At 45.2% G+C, this 22887-nt stretch overlaps 1 long non-coding RNA gene across 1 annotated transcript; it reads left to right on the forward strand.

Moving 5' to 3' along the window:
* Positions 1-1493: 1493 nt before the first annotated feature.
* On the forward strand, positions 1494-2595 carry LOC104606200 (uncharacterized). Its single transcript, XR_016068591.1, has 2 exons — positions 1494-1849; positions 1967-2595. It is a non-coding gene; the product is annotated as an uncharacterized LOC104606200 (long non-coding RNA).
* The last annotated feature ends 20292 nt before the right edge of the window (positions 2596-22887 follow it).

A 22887-nucleotide genomic window follows, 5' to 3' on the forward strand; every position in this document is an offset into this window, starting at 1 on the left:
ATATAATTATTTTTTATTCAAATCTTAGAACATGCATCCCTTTAATAATCAAATTGTAAGCCCTTTGACATGGATGAAGCTCTCTGAAAGTCAAAGGTGAAATGACAATGAGGAGGGGAGATTGATGGAGGAGATAATGGATAGCCAGACCCTTTGAGGAACTGGGATACTTACCTTTCGAAGAGGGATCAAGCCATCATACTTCCAAAACTCTGTCAATCAAGGTGGCCATTTTCCGGTTGGTAGTTTGTTCTTACAATGCTCTAATTATTTGTCTAGATTAGTTCTCGGTGACCCAAGTTGGTAATTGGACCAAGTAGTTGTGGTTTTGGTTTACGATGGATTGAGCTGTGTATGTGGTGTTTCGTGTGTCTATGGCTCTATGCTTTAATGTAAATTGGACAAGGATTTTGTCCCATTCAATTTGATTAATATTCAAATCTAATAAAAATTTAAAATTGGTTAAAGTTCATAATTATTATATTTTATATCTATAAAGCAAAGTAGATACTTGACTTGATTTTGGTGCATGTCATAAAAATAAAATTGGATTATATAATGTTAACTTATGTTTTATCCTTTATTTGCACATGTATATAACACATGTCCTTACATTAATAATTATATAAAATTTATAATTAATAAATTATTTACAAAATTTGTCATCTAAATAAAAAATAGTTATTTTTTAACTTCTTTACTTTAAGCACAATAAAGTACATTCTAATTAAAACCGAATCTCATATGCTAAATTGTAAATTGAATTGAGATAATGAATTTTTCATAATTAGATTGAATTTGGCTGTGACTGGATCTGATCCAACTCAGATCCGTTCACAACCCTGAATGTAAAGGACTGAGTAAGGACAACCCTGGTGTCTAACAATGTGAAAACAGCAAGATATTAATGCAGAACTGTGGGAGTTGATGGCATTAATACGTTGTAGCTGTGATGGAAACCTAAAGGAGTCCTGCGCTCCTCACACCAATCTCATGTACCTGAGGAACATCTCTACATCTGTATTGTTATTCATGGCCGGAGGTGTTTTAATACACGGTGGGATGTGCTCTGACGTCAGTGTGAGGTGTGCTCTGTGAGACAAATCCCGATTCGATATCAAAGGGCCACTGTAATTAGTGGGTTCCACCAAATAAAATCATTGACGATTCATAATGTCTGGACTGGATGAATTTTTGAGTAGTAAATATAAGTCTTGTACTGAGCTTTGGTTTTGGTCTTTCAGTCCAAAATGTCGGTCGTGGACTCGTGGTAACTCTACTCTTTAATTAAGTGAGCTAAATGGTTTTATTTAATGACTTGTCTTGCTTGCTAAGAATTAAGATAAAGGAATAAGTCATTTATTGTTCAGTTAATCAGGTTTATTTTTAGATAATATGATTGTACCCACCCCACTTCCGAGGACATGGATCCCAACAATTCTCCCGTAGAGAAGGAAGAAGGGGGACGGGGAACCAACCACTACCGCTACCGCTTTAATAAGTCTAAGGGTCGTAAAGTTAATAAATTAAGAGGGAGAAAGCATTTACTAGAGTTTAGAGTCTTTTTGACTATCGATTCCCCAAACACTTTGCCTCCCCTGCACTGCACATTCTTCTTTTCCTTTCTTTCTTCTTCTTCTTCTTCTTCTGCAAATCTCAGAGCAGTGGAAGAAGTGGGCGGGGAGGGAGGGAGAGAACAGTGCTAAATTAAAAAGTAATACATATTACATGCAGGAGAGCAGGTGGGAGAGAAAGGAGAAAGATGTCCAGCAAGTCTCCGATATGTCCGATGCCAGAGCCTCAGCATTTTAGCGACTACGGCTTCGAACCTCAAATCGACTATTTTCAGGTCACACATACATACATACATGTATTTTCTTTTTTCTGTTTCTCTGATTTATATTTCCTCCTTTCTCGTTTAGGTCTCTCTGAACTTGTTTTCACTCAATTCCTCTGAAAAATAAAGGTGTTAGAAGAAGCTAGAAAGTACAAACGAGATACTTTGAGATCCGTAGATGCTCTGCATTTCAAACTACAGAAGCCCATCTCGAAAGAAGAGTCAAATAAGAGCAATAAGAAGAAGAAGAAGAAATGGTGGAAAAATGCTCTTCTTTTCTGGAGGTGGAAATGGTTCGACGATGCAGGACTGGATGATGGTGAAGATGGAGTCTACCCCAGGAGCCGGGTTTGCAGGGGAGCTGTATCTGGACCTGTGTACATAACAGAGAACAGAAGTGGTTGGAGCACGCCCTCCAGAACGAGCTGCCGTCCGGCGTCAGGGCCTCTCGCGGGGACACTAACACCGACACGTAATGGAGAAGTGGAGATACCTTATCTCAGCCTGAGAGAGCTTAATATAGAGCAGCAACAATACCATCGAATCCCAATATCGCCCATGCCTATCTACTTGGTTACTTGAGATTTAACTGTAACTGATAAATGTTTCTGGTTGTTTCCACTTGTGTAAATGCTTTTGAATGTGTTTGATGGTTTGATGTTCGGAGTTCGGAATGAGGAGCTAGGAGGTGGGCGGGTTTACAGTTTACTCCGGTGACTGTGGCTCAACTCGTGGTTTGACTCGGCTGACCTATCTTATGATTTTGTGTTGATTAATTAATAATTAATGGTTGTAGGTTGTAGACAAGAATAGTTTGATTTATGACTTTTAAGGCCTTATGGACTCGTAATCGCGGCGCACATGGAGGCATGGCTCATGATTGGGAGAGTTGAGGCTTAAGATCCATCGGGATTGCCCCCAGGGCCACCCCCAGCCCATATGATGGTGGATGTGGATCTGATCTCTCTCTCATGGGACATGGGCCAAAACCCAAAAGCAAAAGCTACTTTGGACCCCAGAAGGATGGATTTCCACATGGAGAAGTAGAAAAAAAGTCTACAAAAATTACAAATATTCTTTACACGACACAGGGAGTTTCCTACTTTCCTAGGGTGCTGCTTGGAGATGGTCCACAAGAGACAAGACCACAACTTCCAAGTAAAATCTAATAGCACCAAAATTCCATCCAAAGACCTTTTCAAAAAGGGACAATGTCCTTTTTTTTTGCCTTTGCTTAATGGTACTGGCTGGTGGGTTGGGACTTGGAGTGGAGACTCCAAAATGGAATTTGGTGGGCCCTCACAGTCAGATGAGCACCGTAATCCTACAATGCTATAAGCCCATCAATATCTGCTGATTCCTACTCTCTATCGTGCTACCACTGAATTTGCATTGTCTCCGCGCCCCACAGCACATCTCAATCGTGCATTGGGAATATTTTTGGATTAGATCGGACACGGTCCATCTGTAATGGATTTACAATGGGTTTTGTCGGATTGAACATTGGAGTCATTGGACGGTTCAGACATTAAATTGGACCAATCCAAAATGATCCAAAGTCTTGGATTGGACCTGGTTCATCTATAACGAATTCATATTGGATCAGATTTAATTAGACCAAATCTGGTTTGATTGATACCGCTATTGACAAATACAGGAGATGTTTCCAATGCATGCTGAGATGTGCATGTGAGGCACATTCTATGGGGGAGCCAATCTGAACTCCACTACCATTAGGGCTGTCGATGGACTGGATATTGGTCCAACCCAATCGAGTCCAACATGAATTCATTATAGATGGACGAGGTCCAGTCCAGTCCAATAAATATTTTAGATCATTAAATCTAGACTGGTCCAATTCAATATGTCTTATTTGACCATCCAACTTGTTCAGATTGGTCTTAATTCAGATTGGATGCAACCCAAACCCAGCCCACTGACATCCCTACTCTTATCTTCTGTCAATAGATTAGTACGATCCAGTCTAATACAAATCCATTACAAATGAATCAGGTCAAATCCTACCCAATACATACTTTGGATTATTAAGACTCCATTTGGTAAGAGTGCAAAACACGGTTCGAGACTCGAGAGAAATATGCACCCCGGATCAGTTTTCCCACCATTTGGTAAAATGGTAAAATGAAGCCCGAAAATTCAGGAAAATATGCAATCTTGTCAGTATTTTACTCGATTTTGGAGGTAAATACACACATAAAAAAAAAAAAAAAGCAAACCTGTGTTCGAACTTTCCATCGATGGAAAGAGAAGACTGATTTGCTCTCTTTGTCACATCTTCTCGTCGAGGAACACCATAGCAACAGTTACTTCTCACCAACAGCTACCTATCATCTCCTCGGCCTCCAGCGACAGAAATGGAAAACTTGAACTCCTACTTCAAACTCCAACGGCTACCTAACATCTCAGGTATGTATATCTGTCCTCCCCATGGAGATTCACCAGCGATGGCAAGACCAAAGACCTCCGAACATCGCTGTATTTCATAGTATTTGGGGTATTTGGTCTTGCATTGTTCATCGGCAGTTGTTCATGCATTGTTCTCGTTGTATTTCACAGTATTTGGGGTTTCTTCTACTTCCCCTTTGGTTCCCAGATATATATGGGAAATAAATTCTACAATTATAGATCTGAATATATGTTTACAGAGGCCAGATATCCCTTTAGTAAATAGTTAATTGTTGATACTTGAAGGCCAGATATCAAGGCATGATGGCGGGATCCATTCTCTGGGTTTGCAACATAAAAAACTCCCAAGCACCAGCAAATTTGCCTTCTCTGTTCACTTTCTTCCAGCCAAACAACAATGGGTGCAAATGACCATAAAACCAGCCTGACTTTTGCATTTACCCTCTTCCCAAACAGAGCCTAAGTCTTGACTGATCCAATTAAATATACCTTGTTGGACTTGAACGGTTTTGACCGTTTTCTAATTTTTTTAAAATTTTTTTTTTTGCCAGTAACCGGACCCGTGACCGGTTCGATCACCCGTTCGTTTTTAAAAACCATGATTTTTCAAAGAATCAAGTTTTGTTGGTTGATAATATTGTAAACAGGCAATTTAACTGATTGGAGATGGATTGTGCAGAAAATGACTAGGCCGAGGCCCATTGCTATACCTTCTCTCAAGTCTCAAGCACCAAACCCTGCTATGAAATTTAAATTTTGGAATAGAGTCACGATCCCGTCTACTAAAGAAGGCTCAGAATAAGATATTTCAGCCACGCAGAAGGATGAGCAGATTCAAGGTTGGAAAAGAATGGAGGAAAACAAGAAACAAACATGCAAGTGCAATGTGGAACAAACAACTCCTTCCCCTGCAACGCAAGAAGAGGTGCGTAGGTCTTTGAGACCAAACAAAAGATTTTCTAGTGTATTCTTGAAGGGGTCAAGTCCTAGTCCCCTCCCCTTCCAGGTGAATTTTAATAAAAACTCCCTTTCTTAATATATAAAAAAGATGACATCTAATCTGTGGTATTGTGGTGCCAAGGACAAGTAGCCCACAATCAATCAGGGATCATTGCCAAAAGTTCTCCAAATGACTATTAGAATTGGAGAACTTTTGGTAGCGAAACAGTAATAATATTATACAGTTATACCCTTCAGTGCACTTCGAAACAGGAGAAGAAGAGTCTGTGTTGGGTGCACAAAACAAATGCACCCACAAATCACAATCGACCACGTCGACCAGGTGGGAGAACGCATACTGTTCACGGTAAAAGGCCCGTTAACAAGAGTTTGGCGGTTCAACCAAACACAAATAACATTTCTCAAACGCTCCCATCTCTTGGCCATGAGGCTTCTTCCATAGTCAACGAAGTCTTGTCTACAACCATCAGACACGACCTTGAGAATAGCATGAGATCATGATCTGCCGGTGACCCAGCATGACCATTGCTTTTGGAGATGGTGACCCAGGATGGCCAGTGCTTTTGGAGACGGTGAATAACATGAGATCATGATTTGCCGGAGTTGTAATCGGTGTATATTGAGGCCAATAGTAAGCTAGGTCATGAATGAGTTTCCCTCCGCTCCGGTTAACCACCGTTGCCCGAATAAATCCATCTGGATTATTTGGGGAGGTTATGAGCTCTGTGTAAGATTGATCGCCTTTGTATGTGTATGCGTCACCGGCCCATCTGTAGAACCCGGACTTTAAGAAATCGGTGACCGCCAAGTAAGACTACAAGGAAGAAGCAATTCAACGCAAATTAATTAACAACTTGATTAACCAATGATCATAAGTATAGTAAATTAAGGCCAAAACTTTTTTTCCTTTATTTTTTATTTTTTAATTTCTTTGGCCATAAAAACTTTATAAGCACTTGATAACATGATGGTCTGCACGTATATACCACTAATTTTATTCCCTCAAGGTACTAATCCACCATTAATTAACCTGAACTAGCGAGAGAGAGAGAGTGTGTGTGTATGGAAACAGAGAGGGAGCATGAGACACGGTCACTAACGTCTAATGAGGTCCCAAGATCAACAATGCTGAAGAAGAAGAATTTTAAGTAAGTATTGAACAATTCTGATGGCTTAATTCAAATCTCAACAACAATATCATTAGATGGGTCATTCTCATGCAAACAAATGATATGCGCCGTGAATTCACAGCTAATGTATAGAGTGAGATTGTGAGAAAACTCACCAAATAGTATGGAACGGCTGAAACAACGTTGATCGGCTCTGCTGAATCGGGAGATGATAAAGCATAGAGTGCTGCCTGAAAGAGTTGTGTTGAACCGGTACCAACCACGATGTTACAACCTTCTGTTTCAGTGTTGGCCACCAAATGATGCAAGCGTCTGATCTCTTCCGCTAATTCCGACTCCAGAAACCAGCACAAGTTTGTAATGTCGGAGAAGTAGCTTAGCGATTGCCAGATGGAGATCACCACTGTGCACTTGGCTCGAACATTTTTGGATCACCACTATTAAAGTTAAATAAAAAATACCATCAGGCGTCTGTCCGAGAATATGAAATTACTGTATCCAAGGACGATCTACATATCAAAATCCCAACTTCAACTGTAATTGAAAATGATGGAAGCAAATAACGCATAGGCTTTGAATTGCAAACTGGAAAGGTTAATGATGTAGAGCGATCTGGTTACTCTTAACTGGCGTCGCTCACAGCACCTGAGAAGGAGAAGGTGAAGAATTCCCGGGGAGTTCGCCCGGCGGGAACACTCCGATGCTTAAGTTAGAACTCTGTGAAAAGCTTAGAGAGTAATGACGAGCTAAGAGTAGAGATGCGCACTACTCGATTGCCAAAAATTCAATTACCTTTTTCCTTGGGGGTCGGAGCCTTTATATATTAATGTGCTGCCAAATCGGGTGTAACCGCCTCTGGTTCTCTGCTACAACTGTCACTTGAGAGACGTTATGCTGAGCTGGCGTGCACGACGCCGCCTGACGTGAGACGTGGGTGCAGTCCTCTAGACTAGCAGGTGTTGCGCCGCCCGACAAGAGACGTGGGAGCAATCTGACAAGCACGGCCTTGTCGGATAAGAAGTTTCCCGAAGGCTCCGGGTTACTCAATTGTAGCGAGCTACCTTGCAACGAGCTGTCTTGTGGCGAGCTGTCTTATGGCGAGCTGTTCTGTTGGGGTTTCAGCGAGCTTATTACACCGAGTTGTGGACAAGCAGTCATGCTAAGCTGTCACTTACGTCGAGTCATATCCACGTGTCCCTTAGTTAGGAGGTCGAGTCAAATCACCCTCCATCAGTTGCCCCCCACTCCTCGGGCTAAGGGTCTTACTCTAGCGCGGGGAGTTCATGAAGTGACGAGTGGATTTGACCCATAATTTAAACTAGGTTGACTGATTGCATGATGTATACGTGCGGATGTCAGGTGACTTCTGGATTTTTTGGGCGCCAAAAAACGCGCCAAACTACCTTCAGTTTCGGAAGACGTACAGTCAGCTTTATTTCAGTCTTGGAGGACGTGCAACCAGCTTTATTACAAGCTGTTGGATCCGCTTTGATCGAAACCGTTGATTGTTTGGGCACAGTGGCTATAAATAGGAAGGCCCCAAGCCTCATTTTCTTTATGCCAACTTGCCTTGCTTTCAATTTAAGGTCGCGCCTTCGCCTTGTTTGCTCGAGCTCTCCATGTTTTCATCGCTTTCTCAGTTCACTTTTCTGGTGAGTCATTTACTCTGTCCAAACAATGTCTGGGTATCCATACTACGGTGGCTTTTCCCAAGACGGTAATCAGGGCGAGGTCAACTCGAGCTTGGGGGGAACTTGGGGGTTCCCTGAAGGGCAGGCTCCGGAAGTCCGAGAGGCCTCCAGTAACTCGACTTCCACTTCCAGGGGTCAGGAGCCTGATAGCTTCAGCTCTTCCTCCATGTCAATGGAGAGGCTTCGGGCCCTAGTCTCTTACTATAACCTCCCCAAGGATCTCATCTACAGCCTCCCATCTGGTAACTATCCCTAGGAACACGGCCACGACGAAATCGTGGTCTTTGAGGAGCAGCTCGTGGCTGGTCTCTGACTCCTTCTACATCCTTTGATAGTGGAGGTTCTTACCCATTTCAATGTCACCATAGACCAACTCCATCCAAACTCAATCTGGAACATGGTTGGGACAATTTCTCTATTTTTCGAGTACTATCTTCCTCTTTCCCTTGATATCTTTGCCACTATCTTGTCAATTAAGAATGCCTCCCCCGGAGCCCCTCTAGAAAGGTGATCTTATTACTTTTGCCCCCATCCTGGCTTCAAGCTCCTCCACGATCTGCCGAACAAGATTCTCACCTAGAAGCGGGGTTATTTTGTAGTTCGCAACCCCGAGGGGTGGCCCTTTCCGACCCACTGGAGGGCCGCCATTCAGGATTCAGGCGTTGAGCTGAACCCGAAAGTTCAGGAAACGTTGCAGTCTTGGACGAGGGTAGGCTTCCTCTGTTGGGACTACTTGGCTGAGGACAAGCTCGTGCAGGTCGGCTTGAGCCCCGGTAGGTCACCCTTAGGTCATCTTTTCTTTTCTCTCTTTTATTTTTTGAGCTGGACTAATGCCTTGTGATTCTTGCAGCCAACATGTCTGGTGTGGATGCACGTCGCCTTTTGTCAAGCAACCAAAAGCGCAGGGCGAAGAGGTCGCACCCCGACCAATAGTCCACTTCTGAGGCCGCCGAGTTCGAGGCTGCAAACCTAGCTTTTGTTCCGCCGCCGAAGGTCCCACCTGTGCCCTTCAAGGGAGTAGCCGCGGGAGACGGCGAAGAAGAAGAGGTCCCACCCTAGGAGCAGTACCCTTCAGCCGTGCTATCTGGCCCCACCGTCTTCCCGTGGTTTTCTACTGAGTGGAGGGACGAAAGCGTCACCAACTTCCTCATGGCCTCGTGGAGGAGCCGACAGGCGGTCACTCACGAGGAGGTCACGAACTGGGCCGGGATGCACCATAGGGAGCTCGCCAAGCTGGCCTCGGCTCACTGCATGGTGGTAAGTGTCTACTTCTTCCCTTTTTCTCCCTCCCTTCTCTTTTCTCTCTCCCCCTTACTTACTTCGGCTTTCTATTGGCAGCTGAACTCCGCCATCCACACCATGGCCTGTCAGACTGCCATTCACTCCCACGATGCCGTCGATCAGAGGTCGGTAGTGCGGAGGCTCCAACGCGAGCTCGACCAGGCCCGGGATGAGTTCCTCTAGGCTCAGAAGGGGAGTGAGGCCCAGGAGATGCTCGTTAGGGACTAGGAAGCGTGGATCTCCCGACTATCTGAGGAGAGCGCCCGTTACAGGGAGGAGTCTTCGAGGGTGGTGGCGGAGAGGGAGCTTCTTCTCCAGCAGGTCCAAAGCTTGGAGTCTACGCTCCATGAGAGGACTCGCAAATTCGACACCGCGGTGGAGGCAGAGCGGGCTAAGGCGGTGGAGGACTTCAAAGAGTCCCAGCAGTTCCACGACCTCCAGGTTGAATACCGCTCGAAGTCCTACCACTCAGTAGGGCTGTTCATAAGAATGCCCAACCCGACCAAACCGACCAACCCGAACCGACCCAACCCGAGTCAGCCGGGTTTTCATCAGTACCGGTCGGTTTCGAGTTGGGAAAATATATAAACCGAAACCAACCCGACCCGAACCGAACTAGTCTTCTACTAGTTCAGTAGTTCCTAGTTTGAGTAGTTTCCTACTTAACTATAACTAGTCTTCTACTAGAACTAGAAGGCCCATTAGGCAATTACAATTAGAATAGGCAATCTATCCTAGTTTCTAACTTTCTATAATATTTTACACCAAATAGGCAACCCATTAGGCAATTACAATTAGAATTCAATTAGGTGTCCTTTTGTACAGGAGCAAAACCGAAACCGACCCAACCCGACTCAAATCGACCAGGTCGGTTTGGCCTATCAGTGGGTCGGTTTCGGTTTCCACCTCAGGTAACCCGACCAGGTCGGGTTGATTGGAAAAACCCCAATAAATCGACCCAACCCGACCTGTGAACACCCCTACCGCTCGGGGTTCAAGCTTTGCCGGTGGTTGGTCTAGAAGAAGTTCTCTGGCCTTAACCTTGAGGGCATAACAATGAGAAACCTGGCCTCAGAGACGGCGGACGCTGCGAAGGAGGAGGAGCCTGACTCCCTGGAGGAGAGTGACGAGGATGTAAAGGAGGTGGGGCCTTGAGGTTGGTTGCTCTCTTTTTTTCTTCTTCTGAAAAATGACTTTTGAAGTGGTTGCTCCCAGGCGGCTGAGCACGGTTCTCTTTCTTTTCTTTCTGCTTTACTGATGTACTCTCCCGGGCTGTTAGGCCCGGTTTCTTTTTTAGAACTAGTAATGAAATGTTCCTTTTTTCTGCTAAGTATTGTGTGATTCTCTCTTTTGCCGAAGTGACTATTTCACCAGAACTGCTAGGGAGAAGCACCTGAAGTGGGGTTTCTCGACTATCGTCATCCCGAGCTATCTCCCCATACTTAGTAGGGGTGATTTTATAAGTACACCGAGGTGATCAACACAGTGAGCATATGCCCAAGCTGTATGCACCTGGGTTACTTAAGTTGAAGTCAGTTGTCCCTAGCAGGTCCAACTTGTATATCAAGGCGGGCTATGCATCATAGGATTCACACCCAAGCTGTCTGCGCCTTTGGTATTAATACTTAGCCTATGCCAATGAAGTGGTTAGGTCTTATACGGTGTCGAGGTCTTCGTTAGCTCAGCGTTTTAGCCCTTAGGCTGGGGGAGTGACTTATGGTCCACTCTTCTAGAGTTTGCCCATGTCATAGAGGCGACTGGGTCTTATAGTGCCGAGGTCCTTTGTTAGCTCGACATATTGGTCTTTAGGCTCTGGGAGCGACTACAGTCCACTCAGCTCTGTGATTACAGGTAATATTGCCTTAAGTTGACAATATTCCATGCCCGAGGTACTTGTTTCCCTTCTAGGGTTTCGAGCTCATACATTCCTTCCCCGAGCACCAACTTTACTCGGGAGGGTCCTTCCCAATTTGGCCCGAGCTTACCAACACCGGGCTCGGGCACCATAACTTTCCGAAGGACCAAGTCTCCGACGCGGAGGTTCCACTTCTCTGCTGGTAAGCCGCGGTCCTAATGTATGCGAGTTTCTGTACCTCATCGAGTAGGTCGAGGTTGGTGCATAGCTCGTCTTCATTTGCCTTGTCATCATACACTTCCAAACGTAGCGTGGGAACTTCGATCTTGGCTAGGATGACAGCTTTAGTGCCATAAGTGAGGTTGAAGGGAGTCTCGCCTGTTGCGGTCTTTACCGTGGTCCGATAAGTCCATAGTACACTAGGTAGCTCATCTACCCATAGCCCCTTGGCTCGATCGAGGTGTGCCTTTAGTCCTCGAAGAATGGCTCTGTTCGTGACCTCCGCTTGACTGTTTGTTTGAGGGTGTGCAACCGAGGTGAAATTTTGTTGAATCCCCATATCTTTGCACCAGTTCTGGAATTTAATATCCTCAAACTGCTTACCATTGTCAGAGATTAGTATTCGGGGTAGTCTGAAACGGCACACTATACTCTTCCAGAAGAAGTTCTGCACATTCCGCGTTGTGATCATCGTGAGAGGTTTGGCTTCTACCCACTTGGTAAAATAATCAACTGCCACCACTAAGAACCTCCTCTGCCCTATCGCTGGCAGAAATGGTCCAAGTATATCGATCCCCCACTATGCGAAAGGCCACGGGCTGGTTAAACACTTCAGGTCGGCGGCAGGCTAGTGGTGGATGTTGGCATGCTTCTAGCACTTGTCACATCTTCTAACGAGCTCGATCGCATCTGACTTCATTGTTGGCCAATAGTATACCTGTCATAGCACTTTCTGGGCGAGAGCCCTGCAGCCCAAGTGTCCACCGCACAGGCCCTCATGAGTGTCGCAGAGCACGAGCTCGGCTTCGGAAGGTCGCAAGCAGCACAGATAGGGGAGCGTGTAAGATCTTCGGTACAGTCGTTCGTCTATTATGACGTATTTGGCCGCCTGACGCTCTACCCTTCTGGTGGCATTATGATCTGCAAGGAGGGTCTTGTGTAGCAGGAAGCTCGCAAGTGGATCAATCCAGCCTGTCTCTGCTTGAACGACAGGAGTGACCTCCTCTGCCCCCCCCCCCCCCCCCCCCCGAGAATGCTAGGCCGAGGCAAGTTCTCTATGTACACGGTTCTCATGGTATTATCACTAGTGCTAGCTAACCGGGACAGGGCGTCGGCCTCAGCATTCTCTGATCTCGGGATTTGCTTGATGAAGTGTGACTGCAAGTTGAGTAGAGCCTCTCTTACTTTGGCTAAGTAGGCGATCAGGGTTGGCTCGCGGGCTTCGTATTCACCTATAACTTGGTTTACCACGAGCTGATAATCACTGCAAACGACGATGTGTTTTGCTTTCACATCATTTCCTAGAGCCAGTCTGACTAGTAATGCCTCGTACTCCGCTTCATTGTTGGACGCCACGAACTCAAAGCGTAGCACATCCTCCAGTTTTACCCCGCTTGGCACATACAGAACGATTCCAGCTTCGCTGCCCTGTTGGTTGGATGAGCCATCTACGTGAAGAATCCAGGGCTCCTCATTCCAGCTCGGATTCGATCTAACTAGGAGAGAAGCCACACTAGTTGCTACCTCACGGTGCTCGAGCTCAACCGGCCTGGGAACCTCGGGCTGATCCGACCTGGGGACTTCAGGGCTGAAAGTGCATTCCGCGACAAAGTCAGCTAAGGCTTGGGCCTTGATAGCAATTCGCGGCTTGTACTAGAGGTCGTATTCACTGAGCTCGATGGCCCACTTCGTCAACCTACCAGAGGCCTCGGGCCTAAGCAAGACTTGCCACAGAGGCTTGTTGGTGAGGACGACAACAATATGAGCTTGGAAGTATGAACGAAGCTTCCGAGCTGCAACGACTAGAGCATATGTCAACTTTTCAATCTCTGGATATCTCATCTCTGCTCCCTGCAACACTTTGCTAACATAGTAGATAGGTCATTGGACCCTATCTACCTCTCTTATCAGTACTGAGCTGACCACCTCGTCACTTGCAGAGAGGTACAACTCCAAAACATCACCCTCCTCGGGTCGGGTTAAGACCGGGATACTGTCAAGGTACTTTTTGAGCTCGTTGAACGCGATCTAGCATTCTTTGGTCCATTCAAAGCCTTTGCTTTTAATTGCCTTAAAGAAAGGCAGGCAACGATCTGCTGATTTGGACATGAAGCGGCTCAGAAAGGCTATGCGGCCATTCAGCCTCTGAACCTCCTTCAATTTCTAGGGTGGTCTCATATCTAGGATGGCCTTAATTTTATCCGGGTTGGCCTCAATGCCACACCAATTAACGATGTACCCAAGGACTTTACCCGAGGTGACACCGAAAACACACTTGTTCGGGTTTAACTTCATATTAAATTTTTGCAAAATCTCAAAAACAGAATGCAAGTCTTGTATTAAATCATTTGAAAACTGAGTCTTGACAACCATGTCGTCTACATAACATTCTACTTTTCTATCAATTAATGGCTCAAATAATTTATTTGCAAGTCTTTGAAAGGTAGCCCCGGCATTTTTCAATCCAAAGGGCATGACCTTGTAACAGTACAAGCCTATCTCAGTTATAAAAGCTATTTTTTCTTCGTCGGCAGGGTCCATTCTTATCTGGTTATAGCCCGAGTAGGCGTCTAAGAAACTCAGCAACTCATGCCCTGAAGTCGCGCTCACCAGGCGGTCAATCTTGGGGAGTGGGAAGCAATCCTTCGAACAAGCTCAATTCAGGTCGGTATAATCGTCGCACATGCGCCATTTACCGTTGGCCTTCTTTACTAGAACTGGGTTGGCTACCCAGCTCGGGTAATGGACCTCTCTGATGAAATCGGCTGCGATGAGCTTCCCGACCTCCTCGCCAATTGCTCTCCAGCGCTCCGGGGCTAAGTTTTGTTTCTTCTATCTAATGGGCCAAACTACAGGATCAATATTTAGCCTGTGAGTAATGATGCTTGGGTCTATGCCGGTTATCTCTGTCGCGGACCATGCAAAAACATCTAAATTTTCAAGTAAAAAACTTACCAATTGGGATCGCAGAGGCTCCTCGATTGAAGCGCCAGTTGGGAGTGTTCGAGTTGGGTCCTCTGTCGAAGTTGGGACGGAGACAGTCTCTTCTGTAGGTGCAGCTCGCTCTTCACATTGCTTTGTAGGTCACTCCAGCTCGAGGTCGTCGGCCACCTTGGTTTTCCCTTTGAGGGCGACAACGTAGCACTTGCGAGACTCGAGTTGATCGTCTCGTGCTACCCCAACTCCGAAGTCCGTAGGGAACTTCATCGCCAAATAATAGGTGGAGACCGCCGCACGAAGAGCATGGGTGATGGGCTGACCTATTATGGCGTTGTACGGGGAGGGAGTTGCGATCACCAAGAAGTCGTGGTTGAGTCGCACTATGGTAGGCCAGGTGCCGACTTCCATAGGTACTGTGATTCTCCCCAGGGGCCTGACTTCCTCTCCGCTGAAGCCTACCAAGGGAGTACTTGCAGGCTTGAGATCGCTCTCTTGGAGCTGAAGATTGTCAAATGCTGCCTTGAAAAGAATGTCTGTCGAGCTGCCAGAATCGACGAGTACAGGCTTGACTTCGAAGTCATTGATCCTTATCTTTACGACGAGCGCGTCATCGTGGGGGTAGTGGACCCCGTGCGCATCGTCCTCCATGAAGAAGATCAGGTCTTCCGTCCTTGGCCGCTTTGGGAGGTTCTGATCCTCCCTTCCGACCTCCCAAGCTGTTGTCCGAGCTGCAGCTGAGGTGCAGCCCGCGACGACCGAACCTTCGACGGTCACATGGATAGTCCCCCGAACTGGTCTCTCTTCGGGGGGCTACCTCTGTGGCAGCTCAGCTTGCCTGCTGCTGGATTCAAGAGTGTCTCTACTTTGCTCCCCCTTCCGACCTGCTTTATTATTATTATTATTATTTTGTACAAAATTTCTTAGGTATCCGCGACGGATGAGCTCTTCTATCTCGTCGCGGAGGTTCTTACAACTCTCGGTACTGTGACCGTGATCTTTATGGAAGCTACAATACAAGTTCTTATTCCTTACATTAGGGTCCCCTTTCAGATGGGGTGGCCACTTCACGTACGGGGCATCCTTGATCGCCATAAGTATCTCGGCCTGCTTTGTGTTCACGGGCGTGTAGTTTGTCCTTTCTGCTGGAGGAGCTCGGAAAGGCTGTCTCGACCTTGCCCCCCGAGCTAGGTCTTTCTTCTTCTTACTGTCCCCATGGATTGAGGACTCAGCTTCTCTTTTCCTTTTCTCAGGCACGCTCTCATTCTTCTAGCCAATCTCATCCTCCGTCACTATGAACTAGTCTACAAGCTTGAGGAACTCGGTTATAGTCTTGGGCCGATTGACCACCACGTGCCACTTGAATTCTTTGTACGTGATGCCTCTCTTGGCCGCTGTAAGCTGAACTGCGGGGTCCAGGTCGGGTATCTGTAAACAAGCGTCATTGAACCGCTTGATGTAACTTTGGATAGATTCTCCCTCCCTCTGGACTATGCCAAGGAGGCTCTCCTGGGTTCCCGGGCACCGCTTGCTGGTGACGAAGTGAGAAGTGAAGACTTGCACGAATTGTGTCCAACTTCTTATTGATCCGGGTGCGAGGTTCATGTACCATGTGCGGGCCATTCCTTTGAAAGTGGTGGAGAAAGCCACGCACATGCAAGACTCACTGGCCCTTGCTAAGTGCATCTGTGACTGAAAGGTGTCTACGTGATCATTCGGGTCGAACGATCCGTCATATTTGTCCAGGGGAGGTAGTTTGAAATTCTTGGGCATTGGGATGGCCAAGAGTTCAGAAGACAGAGGGGATGGTACAGAGAGGAGCAGAGTGGCTTTTATTTCACCCGAGCTTACCTCTTCCTTACCCTTGAGCTCAGCCAGGTTATGCGTTGCAGTTCAGCGAGCTCGGCGACGTCTCCATTGCTTTTTTGCGGGCTCTGCATTGGTGCTGCTGGCCTCGGTATTGCCGAGCACAATTTTCGTAGGGAGGGGGACGGACTACTGGTTATGGCTACGGATAGAGGGATCTTGCCTGGAGTCTGCAGCCAAGACCTCAAATCGGTTCTCCACAAGCGGGGCCACGAACTCGAAAAGCTGAGGCGATGCGGGCCTGGTAGGCTGGGACCCTCCCGACCTGACTACGCGTGGTGAGGCAGGGGTGACTGGTCTTTCCTTCCTCCCGTGGGATGACTTAACTCTTGAGAGGGTTCTAGGTCTGAGAGGTCTCTCCCCGGCGAGAAGGACGCTCGTTCTGACGGTGAGGCCGGACTTGTTGCACGGCCGGATGCCGAGGAGGAAGCGGTTGCTGGGTCTAAGGCAGCAGAGGAAACTGCTGCTGATAGTGATGCTGAGAAAATTGGTGCAGCATTTGCTGATGATATAGTTGGAATTGTTGAACCTATTGCATCTGAGCTTGTATAGCTTGCATGCATTGCACTAGGTCTTCAAGTTGGTTTTGGGCGGTCACGGGAGGAACAAGGGAGGGTTTGATGAAGCTTGTTCCAACCGTGAAAGGGAATTGAGCGTTCACGGGTGCCATTGTCTGAAGCATGTTCAGAATGGGAACTCCATCCGTAGAGAGGGGGACGGTGAACTGTCCAATACACACCGCTAGGACCTGGAGTTGCTCCCCGGCAATGTTCATTTCTGCACTGCATCCTGTGTTGCTGGAGGAAGCCATGAGAACTGAAGTTTGCAAAGTTTTGGTGGAAGGCTTTTTTAAAGTGATTCCCACAGACGGCGCTAAATGATGTAATGCGATCTAGTCACTCCTAACTGGCAGGGGACTCGCTCCTAACTGGCAACAGACAGCACCTGAGAAGGAGAAGGTGAAGGATTCCCGGGGAGCTCACCCGGCGGGAACACTAAGAAACTTAAGTTAGAACTTGGTGAAAAGCTTAGAGAGTAATGACGACCTAAGAGTGGAGATGCACACTACTCGATTGCCAAAAATTCAATTACCTTTTTCCTTGGGGGTCGGAGCCCTTATATATTAATGCGCTGCCTAATCGGATGTAACCGCCTCTGATTCTCTGCTACAGCCGTTATTCGTCAGGCTGATTTGATTGGCACAGGTATTCGTCGTAGGGTACAGTCCTGTCACTTGAGAGACGTTATGCAGAGCTGGCGTGCATGGCACTACCTGACGTGAGACGTGGGCGCAGTCCTCTAGATTGGCAGGTGCTGCACCGCTCGACAAGAGACATGGGAGCAGTCTGACAAGCACGGTCTTGTCGGATAAAAAGTTTCTCGAAGGCTCGGGGTTACTCAATAGCGAGCTGCCTTGCAACAAGTCGTTCTGTAGCGGGCTGTACCAAGCTGTCTTGTGGTGAGCTGTTCTGCTGGGGTTTCAACGAGCTTATTATGCCGAGTTGTGGCCAAGCTGTCAAACTGTCATTTACGTCGAGTCATATCCACGTGTCCCTTAGTTAGGAGGTCGGGTCAAATCACCCTCCATCAGTTAATAACAGAGTCAGAGGAGAGCTTCTTGGTCATGCCGTTTTGTTTTGCTTGGAAAGCAATAGAAAAAGGGGAAGGGTGGCCATTAATGTGCACCTCCTGCTCAATACCAGGCATCTTTCTTCTATTCTCTGTTTAATTACCGTTAGACGCGAAAACAAAAAACTCCTGAAAACTCGAACAAGCATTGAAGAGAGAGATCATATCCAGAAATCAACACTGTTTCTCGATCAATACGGCTGCTTACCTCTTGCTCCCGACCATCTTTGATTGTCAGAGGCCCCCTATACTAGCCGTCCTTCACCCTTGGAAGTGAGCTTTCCCAGCCATCGTGCACTCCCATCCACCGGAACAACTTCTGGGTGACGTTTAACGGTGAAGACTTAAACGTCTTTCTTATCTTGAAATGAATTCCTTTTTTGAAATACGATTTAAATGGTTGTTTTTGGAACTGGCACTGAAATAGAGAAGTGAAATGTTGATTGGTCCATGTCATCCGATATGCTTTTTCCATATCATAGATTTTCCCATGAGGTTGAGGTTTATTGGCCATCAATGAGTATGTGCTTGTCTTTTTATTTTCCTTACCGTCTTTTGCCATGTGGCTACCCTCTACCCTTCAGTCCTGCCCATATAAATGTATGGGTCTTTTTGGCTTCCAAACCTAGCTTAAGTAGCTATAACTAGCTTCCTGTCTTTTTATAAGCCTGAGAGTTGATCTCATTTAGTTCTTCATATGTATATGATTGGTTATGGTTTGCAATAATAAAACTACGTAGAGAAATTAAGATGCTCTAGAAAATGAGGGAGGTATCTTTGTTTTAATGAACGACCCATAAGAGGGTGAGAATAAAAAAGAAATTCATTTTGGGTTACTGAACTAGGTCTCTTTAATCAATATTTACTATAGAACACCTAAGAGCTTGAACATTAAGAAACCGGTATTCTTTATTACAATCCGGTAACCTATTTTGGAAGCTATTACCAGCTTTTTTGCATTGAGAGGATTAGATTGAAGACAAACTGAGAACCAAACTTGTTCTCTTTCACCCCCTTCTCATGTAGACATTGGGAAAGAATCCTTGTTTGATTCTTCCCTTTGAATTGCTTAGTTCACATCAACTACAACTGGCACCCTGAATAAATCAAGAGAAATGGAGATGGGGACTTCAGCAGGTCCGATAACCGAGAGAGAAAGAGAGTCAAGGCAAATGGCACCAAAAAAGGAAAGGATTTCATAGAGAGATGTAGAAAATAATCCTTAGAGCAATATTTATTAATTTTTTAAGAGAAAATTCCAGACTTTGGGTTTAGTGTCATTTTGGTCTTCAAACTTTAAAATGTGATAATTTAAGACCTAAATTTTCAAAACGTGTCAATCTAAGTACTTGCCATCAACCAGCCGGTTAACCAACAGTTAAGTGTCATTTGAAAAGACACAAATACCTTTTAAGTGTCAACTAATTCTCTTTATCAACCATCTAAACATTGACAAAAAATAAACAGTCACAAATCCTTGCCTCTTCTGTTCAAGAAAATTGAAGTCACCAGAATAACCATTGAGACGTAACCCCAACTTTTTTGAATAGAAGAGGCAATGATTTGAAACTGTTTATTTTTTATCAATATGTGGATGGTTTATAAAGAAAATTAGATGATATTCAAAGGATATTTGTATCTTTTCAAATGTCACTTAATGGCTGATTAACAAATCGGTTGATACTAGATTGACACGTTTTGAAAATTTAAGTACTGAATTGTCGTATTTTAAAGTTCGGAGACTAAAGTGGCACTAGGCCCAAAGTACAGGATACTAATTAGGAATTTGCCCTTTTTCTAATGCAATTGGCATACCTTTTATAGTCCTCTCCTCTAATTTTGCCACTATGGTCATCTCACCTTCGTTGCTCCAGGCAGCCGCCCCAAGGGAAGTGCCAGCTCACCTTCGTTCACCTGAAGAATGACCGCCGATGTGAGTTAAGGTTTGGGTCAGAGAACGTAGCGCCGGTGTGAGCTGAGGTTCGGGTCACTTTCAATCTATTGAAAAAAGAAAACCAGGAAGACATTTGTAAGAAGAAGAAGAGGAGGAGGATGATAGAGAATGTACCGCTGGCCCATTAACATTAGCATGTTTTTGCCCAGACGACGTATATTGGAGGGTTTACCCATGGATTCACAGAACGCGAGCTCATCAATTTTCCTTATTACCTTTTCCAATGATGCTGCTGCATAAAGAAAAGGGTATTGAAATCAGCTCTGGATAAAATGTAAAAACTTCAGATGCAGCCATGAAAAAAGGACTTTCTATTTTTTCCCTGGTCTATTTTCCTAAGACTGTTTGGTTTGAAGAAAAATGTAAGAAAAGGAAGGAAAAAATAAAGAAACCTTTATAAACCTTATATTGGTTTTCTTGTCTTTCTCTTTCTTTTCCTACCTTTTCCTTCAAACCAAACATAGCCTAATATGAAAACTAGTAATTGGACGTACATGAATATCTGCAGAAATCCAGATAGGTGGGAGCTCAAGTCTCAAGACGGTGTTTCGAGGTTTCCACGTTTACTGACCTTCAGTGGCTTGAATAGATTTCCAGCGAACTAACTAACCTGGCTTCCAAAAGTTCATGGGATTATTACTCTCGATTAGTTGATCTCACTGAAATCGATCAGCCAGGAAATGATTGTATTGAAATTGTCTCATTGAAATCATGAAGAAAATTCGTTTATTGAAATACTCATGAGATGTCTTTTCTCCATAACAACCAGAAACGGTGCCATTTTCTATCTTTTTTGCTGCAAAAATAAAAGAATGCATGAGGGGAAGAGACCCAGAAATGTTGTCATACTCTCAAAATGCAACTACAACCACAATAAAATCAAGAGGTAATGAATTGGGGTTCATATTTTTTTAACTGTGAGAAAGTTAAGATGCAAATAGCAACTTTCTTATCCCTTAAAATATCTCTTACCCTTGAAAAAGATTAAAAACAACTTTTGATATAGTTGTGAGAATATTTATTAAGTGTTCGAACCTACTTAGTTACAATATTAAGACTGCAATTTGGGTTGGGTTGGATTGGGTTTGATTGATGCTCGAATTAGGGTTAGAGTTGAAATTCATGAACCTGATTTTATTTTGGGTTGGGTTAGGATTGACCCCTCAAGTAACCTAACTCAACCCGAACCTGACTTATTGTACATGTCATATATAAATGTATATCATACATTGATTAGAGTTAGGGTTGATATATCATATGTTATATGTTAGGGTTGACCACTCTATTGTACTTCCCCCTAATAAGCCAGCCTTCAGTTGGTTTAGTGAAAATTGAATTAAGATCTTATATTGAAAAATTCTATAGGATTTTAAGAGATGAGAAGAAGATCGGATTGGGTTAGGATGGAAAAAAATCAGTTATATTAGGGTTAGAGGTTTAAAACTTAATTAGGGCTGGAATAGAATTGAACCCTAACCCCAAGGCTCGACTTACAGCCCTATACAATACTGTGCCTATTAGATGGGCCGGGCTTGGGCTACGACTGAAACCATACCTAACCGGCCACCCCTAGATGTATCTGCAATTGATTTTTCAGCAACTTGGAGTGCTGAAGTCAAATCGGAGAAACTCCAAGGTGTGTTTAATATCTTTCATAAATTAATATATTTAGAGAAAAATAACTCAATATCCACCTTATTGCCTTGGTAAGCTAGCTCAACAGTACGTGTAATTGTGTAATATATATTGGCCGGTCACGGTCCACCGGAGTATAGCACAAGATCGCCTTTTCTTGCTGCCATGGGGTCGACCTGTGACAAGGTAAACCCAATGGGAACCAAAAAACGGAAGGGTACCGCATTGGGCAGAAGACGATCCAAAAACGACTTAAAGAGACGAGATCGTATTTCCTGCACTCGGATGGGTGTGTGCAGGGGTGCACTTCCGATCAACATCGAACACATATTTACTTAAGCACCCCATGCGCGGAGAAAATTCAATTCATACTCTTGCCGCATATGGCAAGTCTTTCTGTGCGGGCGGGTTTTGGATTGTTCGGAAATTTGGAAGCCTTAATTATAGGTTTTTACCGATTGACAATAGAAAGATCGGATTCCAATCTGTCCCCCACCGACTGGCGCCTCAAAATCGTCGAAGTTGCCGCGTGTCCTCCCACACGCATGCATCTCAGTCTCGTGCGGAGCTAATGAAACGGCGGTTAGCACCCATTTCACCCAAAAAAAAGTCAGTCTCAATCTTTGTCTCACTCTCTCACTCCTATCGACCTGCCCTCTGAAATCCAAACCACGGCATCTCCTCCCCCACCGGATCTTGTCAAGAAATTCAACGCCGACGATCATTCCGGTAGATACACCGGGGGTGTATACTCCCCGTCCCTCTCATCTCAGATCACGGAAACCATTGTGCTCTGTCTGGCCCACACAATTTTTATGGATTTTGCTCTTATCTTTGCACTGCGTATCAGCCCAGCTGGAGACATTCCATGGTTAAACTCAAATCAGTGAATTTAGAGAGGAGTATTCCAGGAGGAAGAGAGAACAGATTCGAGAATACCTATCGGCGATTCTTCCCTTTTGCATTTTTTCTATTGCAAAAAAGCTAAAAAACTAAAGAAAAGCATATCTGACAATATCTGAGATGAGAGGGATGAACAGTTCTGGTGTATCTACAGGAATGATCGTGGCGTGGGATTTTTTGGCAAGATCCGGCGAAGGAGGAGATGGGGCGGTCTGAGTTTCAGAGGGCAGGTCAATAGGAGTGAAATTCACTTTTTTGGGCGAAATCACTGAAATGAGAGCTGACGGGACGAGCCGACGGCCGTCGCATTAGCTCCGCACGAGGTTGAGCTGCTTGCGTGTGGGAGGACACGCGGCGTTTATTAATGGTGTGGAACGTTTTAGGGGCGCATGTCAGTGGGTGGCACATTCAAAGATCTATTGAAAAAAAGTTCCACTCCGTAAAAGACGCCAATAATTCGAATTTGAGCTTTTTCAGAAAAATTCAAATTCGAATTCGGATATCATATGGGATTTTCAATATTCATAGGATATCTAATCGAATTCAGATATCGGATTTTCTGA

This window comes from Nelumbo nucifera, chromosome 4 (genome assembly GCF_055504915.1).
Source record: "Nelumbo nucifera cultivar China Antique chromosome 4, China Antique-T2T, whole genome shotgun sequence".
Classification (NCBI taxonomy): Eukaryota; Viridiplantae; Streptophyta; class Magnoliopsida; order Proteales; family Nelumbonaceae; genus Nelumbo; species Nelumbo nucifera.